The sequence below is a fragment of the Eublepharis macularius genome, chromosome 1 (genome assembly GCF_028583425.1).
Source record: "Eublepharis macularius isolate TG4126 chromosome 1, MPM_Emac_v1.0, whole genome shotgun sequence".
Classification (NCBI taxonomy): Eukaryota; Metazoa; Chordata; class Lepidosauria; order Squamata; family Eublepharidae; genus Eublepharis; species Eublepharis macularius.
In genome coordinates this window covers 56,813,686-56,821,429 of record NC_072790.1, presented here as the reverse complement: position 1 = coordinate 56,821,429, position 7,744 = coordinate 56,813,686, and positions in this window count along the sequence as shown.

Genomic DNA, 7,744 nt, shown 5'->3' with positions numbered 1-7,744 from the left:
CATTTTAATAGTTCTCAAACTGCCACAGTTCTCCCTTCACATCCCATTTTTTTCTAAATATTGTTTCAATTTCCCCCAATCAGCAATAAATTGTCCTGGATCAAGATCTTTGTTTTCTTGTCATTTTGTCCATCTCCGCCATGTACAGCAATTTATAAATCCAATCTTCTATAGTTGGTATTTCTTGTATTTTCCATTTCTGCGCGTAAAAGAGTCTTGCCGCTGTGGTCATGATCATATCCCTTGGTAACTTCTTCTGAGCTGCAAATTTTGAGTTAATTCTGTATGCCACGTCCAGAAGAGCTGCAATCTCCTCCTCTTCTTTCCCCAGGTAGCCCACCAAAATTTCTGTAATCTGCTCTTGGGCTGTTTTTTCCACAGTCTCCGGAATCCCGCTAAATCTGAGTTGCTTTTCCATTTGTTTACATTCAGCTACGGCCATTCTTCCCTTCATTCCTCGCATCTCCGTTCTCTGCACGTCTGTTAAGGTGTCAACCGCGTTCTCTACTACATTAACTGTCTGCTGTGTAGCTTGCAAATCATTTTGTACTTGATCCATTTTTTTGTGAGTTCTGCCATCTCCGATTTTAGTGCCTCTTTAAAGTCCTTAAAATTCTCCTGCATCATTTCTTTAAGCTCTTTATTTCCTTCTGAAACTTTTTTATCCAAATTCTCCAGCATGGTTTGCCACTCCTTCTTCAACATCGTGGGGCTAGCTCTACTTCGCTCCCACGTGTCCGCTTTTTTTTCCAACTCCGTGACGCAAAGCTTTCTGGCGGTTTCCTGGCTGGCAATACGAAGCAGGTTTGAAGCAGTAGAGACCACACCAAGTAAGGTGAACTATTTACAGGTTTATTCACAGAGATATATACATATGTACAGTCCAATAGCCTATACAATTCAGAGTGGCAAAGTGCTTCGCCAGACTCTGATACCTATGCAGGCACATAATACACAGTACTCATCATACATTTATACATACTCACATCCAATCAGTATGTACCTGTGCACTCAGCACTTTCGGCTGATGCAACCTTGCAACCTTGGATGCTCACATGACTCAACTGTCACTTAGGTCAGTATGATCAGACAATGCTGGATCTTGCCAGAGTTACATTCACACTCTGACACGCCTCCCAAGATTTCAGCATGTCAAACATAGTTCTCTTCTGAGTTTCACATATCTTTCAGTAGGTAAACACTTTGTGAAAACATCAGCTACATTTTGTTCTGAGTTACAGTGCTCAATGTTTACACTCCCTTTGTGCTCTGCTTCTCGTACGTTCTGATATCTTATATTGATATGCTTGCTACGAGTACGTACACCTTGGTCTCCTGCTAATTGCTGTGCTGCTGTATTATCACACATAATTGTCACAGGTTGTGTACATTTTACAGACATATCTTTTAATAACTGATGGAACCATTCAAGTTGTATAACACAGTCACTTAAAGAAGAGTATTCGGCTTCACAAGAACTCGTGGACACGTGTTTGTTTAATGGTTTTCCAGTGTATCAATGCTCCAAACACATATATTGCAAACCCTGAGGTTGACTTGGAATCAGAATGATCACCCAGCTTGCATCACTGTATGCAAACAATGCCTTATTTGTGTTTGCTCTCAGAACTAGTTTGTACTCCATGGTACCTTTTAAATACCTCAGTACCCTCTTAGCAGCTTGCCAATCCTTTTGGTATGGATTAGCATTTTTCTTACAGAGCCAGTTTACTGCAACACATATATCAGGACAAGTCCATCCTGCTACATACAGCAATGATCCTACCAGTGATTGATACAATGCTTTATGCATGAACACTTCATCATCTGGTTCCTTGCAGAAACTGGTTGTTATCGGTGTTTCTACACAGTATGCATCTGGCATATTGTACTTTATTAACATCTATTCTATTTTGTCTCTTTGACACAATTCATACTATCCATTCTCATTTCTGGACACTTGTACACCCAGATAGTGTTGAATAGGTCCTAAATGTTTCATCCTAAACAGACCTTGGACAGTATTCATGAACCAATCCAATTCAAACTTTGAATAGTAAAAGAAACAGACATCATCTACTTAAATCAGCAATTTGCACACTTTCCCTTGTAGATTAACCTCATACAGACATGGGTCAGCTATGCTTTGCTTGAATCCATGCTGCTTCAATGCATTTGTTACACACACACTCCATGCATGAGCACTTTGTTTTAACCCATATAAGGCTTTCTTTAGCTTCAATACTTGTTGTGGCTTGCCACACAGAAACCCAGGTATTTGAATCATATACAACTCCTCACTTATTTCTGCATGTAGATATGCAGTCTGGAAATCAAAGTGATCAATCCTCATACCTTTTCTAGCTGCAACTGTCAGTGCTGCTTTAATGGTTTCTGTTCTCACAGTAGGTGCAAAACACTCATTGTAATCTTGCCCTTCAACTTGAGCAAAACCTCTCGCCACCAATCTTGCCTTATATTGTTTGTTTCCATCAGGCTTATTTTTTACAGTAAATATCCACCTACAATCAAGAGCTTTTTTGCCTTCTGGCAGCTCTGTAATAGTAAACACCTCGTTACTTATCAGAGAATCATATTCCGCCTCCATAGCTTCCAACCAGCTCTTTCTCTCTCCTGCATTTAGAGATAATACCTCTTCATAACTTTCCGGTATTCTGACCATATTTGCAGAAGGAGAATACCTCTGAGGCGGTATACCTTTATTTACCCTTGAAGACACTCTAGGTGCTGGTACTGGAGTTTGCCTGGGTGCTGGTATTGGACTTTGCCTAGTGTCAGAGGTAGCTTGTGCCGGAGCTTGCACTTCCTCTTTAACCTCCACACTGCTTTCTCCATCTGCAGATAGTGGCACCAATACTGATTCAGGCAAATCATTTGCATGTACCTTTTTCCACCCCAGTCCTTCGCAAAACTCAGCTGATCTGCTGTAGGTCAGCATATTTTCACCATTAGCAAATCTATACGCCTTCATTCCTGGCTGATAACCTAAGAATGTAAGCTTGTGTTATCTGGCCACTCCTTTTCTCCTTTTTACCACAGGTATATTGACCCAAACCTTAGTTCCAAATACTCTGAGATGGTTTAGACTCGGATCCCTACCATACAGCACCCGGTAAGGAACTTCATCTATTGCTTGAGTCCAGATCCTATTTATGATATAGCATGCTGCCTTTGCAGCTTCTGCCCAAAACGACATAGGTAAACCAGCATCTGTCAACATGGAATGCATCATTACCTGGAGCATCCCTGCTCTTCTCTCTGCTATTCCATTTTCAGCGGGTGTAGCAACATTAGCAATCCTATGCCTAATGCCATGTCTACTAAACCATTGTGCTAGCTGTTTAGACATGTATTCTCCACCCATATCAGTTTGAAATGCTAGTATCTGGTGTTGAAACTGCTTTTCCACCCTTTTAGCCCATGTTTTAATCGTTTGGTACACTTCAGACTTTTGCTTTAAAGGGTAGCACCACATGAATCTACTTGCATCATCAACTAGCAGTAGGAGATACCTCCGTTTCGAATGGCTATTTGGGAAAGGTCCAACTACATCAGAGTGGATTAAACCCAGGGGTGTTTCAGTGACTCTTTGACTCCGTCTGGCGACAGGGACTGCTTTGGATTTGCATTGTTTACAAACATCACAATCTAAGTACACTTGACAATCAGACAGCTTCTCATTTTGTAACAACGCAAGTGTTTTTTGTATTGTTCCAAAGCTGGCATGCCCCAAACGTCTATGCAATAAATGTATGCATTTCTCATGTAACCCCTTATTCACCACTGAATGTGCCCTTCCTGTGTTAGCTTTCAACACATATAAGCCATTTTTTAACTCCCCTTTTGCCAGTTGCCTACCATCCCTTAGGATATTGCACCCTTTATTTTGGAATTGTACCTTGAAACCTGCTTCATCTAGCACACAAATACTCAGCAGATTATTTTCTAGTGTGGGTACACATAACACATTATCAAATACATGGTTTAGTGCTGGGAACACCACACTCCCTTGGCAGGTCACTTCAGCACAACGCCCATCTGCCATACTCACAGATTTTAAAGCTGAAGACCTTGACTCCTGCAATAAACTTAAGTTATTGACAAAACACTGGCTTGCACCCGAATCCAGAACCCAGATAGACTGCGCTGAAAGTTCAGGTTCAGGTCCAGTTGCAACTACCATTGTAGCTGTCTGCTTCTGTGTTGAGCTGAACGTCTTCTTTCCACGACACTTTCTCCCGGCTGGGCAGTTTCTGGCAATATGTCCCAAGGATCCACAATTGAAGCAACGCCGGTGCATCTGCAGTGCTGAAGAGCTTTGTGACGATGTGTAACCTTCTCCAGCCGCAGCATTTCCACTGGCCTTGGCACTGCTCCCAGGCTTGGCTCCATGCCCGGACTTGACTCCATTCCCGGACTTGGCTTCGCTCCTGGAGTTGGCGTCGTTCCTGGAGTAAACTCCTTCTCTTTCACGTTGCACAGCTCTTTCTTCAAAATCAAAAAGCCTTCCAACGACGTAATTTATATCCAGTCTTGTAGCTTCCACAGACTCCAATGCAGCAATCGGGGGATCGAATGAGCAAGTAAGAGAGCTCAGAATCAGGTAGACCTTGTCTTCCTCTGAGATATCCTTCCCATGCTGCGCCAATAACTGAAAATAGGTAGTCAGTTTGTTTAAATGTTCTCTTACTGACTGGTTTGGCTGCATGACGGCTCTATACAGTTGTCTCATAAGCAAGATAAGCGACCCTGCAGAGCTTGGCACAAGCACGGCTTTCAGAGCATCCCATGCTGCCTTTGCTGTCTGTGCTTCGAGCACATGAAGGAGCTGTGAATCTCCAACGCTCAGAACTATCAGGGCCAATGCTTTCTGATATTTCACCCTTTCCTCAGCTGTCGGAGCTTGAGGGGGTGCATCAACACAGTCCTACAGTGACTCACGTATCAGCAGATGTCACATCCTGCACGACCAAACAGGATAGTTGGTGTCAGACAACTTTTCCACCAGCAAAGATATCCCTGCTTGAGCTTGAGCCATGACTGCGTCGTTATCCTCCACCGGCTGCACACTCGCCTCCTGCTCTGCCTCCTCCTCCGTATCCTCGAGGTCAGAGAGAGCTGGACTGCTGCCGGCACCGGACTGTATCTTCTCTGTATCTGTGTCACTCTCACCAGTCTCACTGGCCGACATTCACAGCTGCTGGCTCCCAACTCCTCCAAACTTCACCGGAGCCTCCAGAGCTCAGCACACGCTGCTGTAATCCTCCAGTCTGCACACCTGCTATGCCGCCAACTTCCAGTCTGGGCCCGTAACCCTGATGCAAAGCTTTCTGGCAGTTTCCTGGCTGGCAATACGAAGCAGGTTTGAAGCAGTAGAGACCACACCAAGTAAGGTAAACTATTTACAGGTTTATTCACAGAGATATATACATATGTACAGTCCAATAGCCTATACAATTCAGAGTGGCAAAGTGCTTCGCCAGACTCTGATACCTATGCAGGCACATAATACACAGTACTCGTCATACATTTATACATACTCACATCCAATCAGTATGTACCTGTGCACTCAGCACTTTCGGCTGATGCAACCTTGCAACCTTGGATGCTCACATGACTCAACTGTCACTTAGATCAGTATGATCAGACAATGCTGGATCTTGCCAGAGTTACATTCACACTCTGACACTCCGTGGCGCTAGTTTGTTGTTTTCTGTTATTTTAAAAAGTCCAGATTCAGTTTATTTTTTAGAGAAAAGAGTTTGCATAGTCCAAAATGTCGGGCATTTTTTCTCTATGGTTTTGTATTGAAGCAATCGCCCTTACCTTCACCAAAGATGGCCTACTTCCGTTTTCCTTGAAGTCACAGCTTTGCCCTGTTTCAAAATGGCGACCTTCCGCTTCCGTTGTTAACAAGCCGCTTCTTGCCAGTCTCTTTATGATTCTGACGCACTTCCTGTTCCTCTTCTTTTCACAGCAGTTCTCGCGATATTAAAACTTTCTCACAGTCTGCTATCTCTTCCTAGCCGCAGGTATGTAAACAATAGTCAATTTTCTGCATTAACTTCTCTTTACAGTGTCACTTTTAAAAATTTAATTTGCCGGAACTTCCTCCTTTACATAACAAGTCTCTTGCAGTTTTTAGATTCTCTTTATCACTTTATTCCTTTTTATAATCTGTCCCGTATTAAGAGATGGCAATCTTTACCTTCTTAGACATTTCTCTTGGGTTGTAATCGCTGCTTCAAGTATCCAATTAGTTCTTATTCCCTTTTCGGTTTACTGAAGCTTGGGTATGTAGGTCTTATGCCAGAAACTGACTCCAGAGCCGCTGCAGAGATTTTGGCAACCTTTCTTCGGGTGGGACCTCAAGAGTGGACGGGGGCTCGTTGTGTAGAACCCCCCTCACACCCGAGATCAACACGCCCTCAGGTTCTTAAGCATACTTGCCTGTTCTCCGCCTGAGAACAGGGGGCTGCGGGCAGTTGGCGCCCCTCCAGCCTCCACAAACAGCGGCACGGACAGCCCAGCTCCCTGAGCTGCGTTAGACCTCCATGAATCCCAAACCGGAAGTCCACCACCTCCAGACGTTGATGCCTTGGGGACTTAAATGAAGAAGTGGACTGGACTTGCTGTGTCTGGGATGGATTTGACTTGATTTGGACAATGGCCCTAACTGAATATGTGCTGTCTCTGCCACTTCAGTGTTCCTTCCTTCTCTCTCTCTTCCCCCCCCTTCACCCCCTTTGAAAGCGTATCTTCTTATCACATGGGAGACATTGCATCACCCTTCTACCTTTTCATATAGCTGAATTTTCTTAGGTTAAAGTGCCATTCTATCTTTGCTGCAGATTGATGTAACACACCCTTATACATTGGAAACCAAGCCTCAGGTTGATTTGTGATTGGGTTTTAAGAACCTGGGGGGATAATTAAGAGTTTGTTATGGAACAATTATCTAATTTGGTACATTTTTTCTACAGAGTAAAACAATAAATGAAGAGCATTGTGTGAATACAGTCATGGGTCTACTGCAATATTTGTATTTTATCACACAATACTAGAGGTATATTTTGGTTTAGTATTTTACCTAAAATGATTCTAGCACTTAATAATAGACTATGTTATATTAAAAAAAATTCTCCTCCCCCCTTCTTCTTTTGTTACAGCTCTAGATAAAACACCGGGAGCATTTCATGATTGTTTTCTATATGTGTGGGTGTGTTTGATTATAAATTGTTTACAATTGACCACTGAGGAAGGCCTTAGGGCCGAAATGCATCTGGTTGTTTTTTTTTTTACTGTACCTTGGTCTATTGGTCATTGCACTGTACCATCATCTGTACCTTGAGATGTTTTAGCAAGTTTTAGCATATACATGTAGCCTGCCATTCAGGCCTTATGTTTTAAACTTGTTTTTAATCTACATTTGTGCACATTTATAATAAATACTTTCTAATATATATTTTTATGTTGTTACTTAATCCCTCTATTTTGTTCCCCTGCTTGTTTGGGTTGAGTTTGTGGGGACTTTCCCCCGCACCCCTTTTTTTCTTCCTTGTTGCCACAGTGAGTGGCCAGAAGCCTGGTCTTTCAAAAGATGCCCATTGCTGACTGTCCGCAAGAAAACCCAGTAGAGGGATTGGAGGAATTGTTCTCCCACTCTACGGTCACCATAAACCTTCAGGACATCACCACGACGACCACCACCATCAGTGCAGGT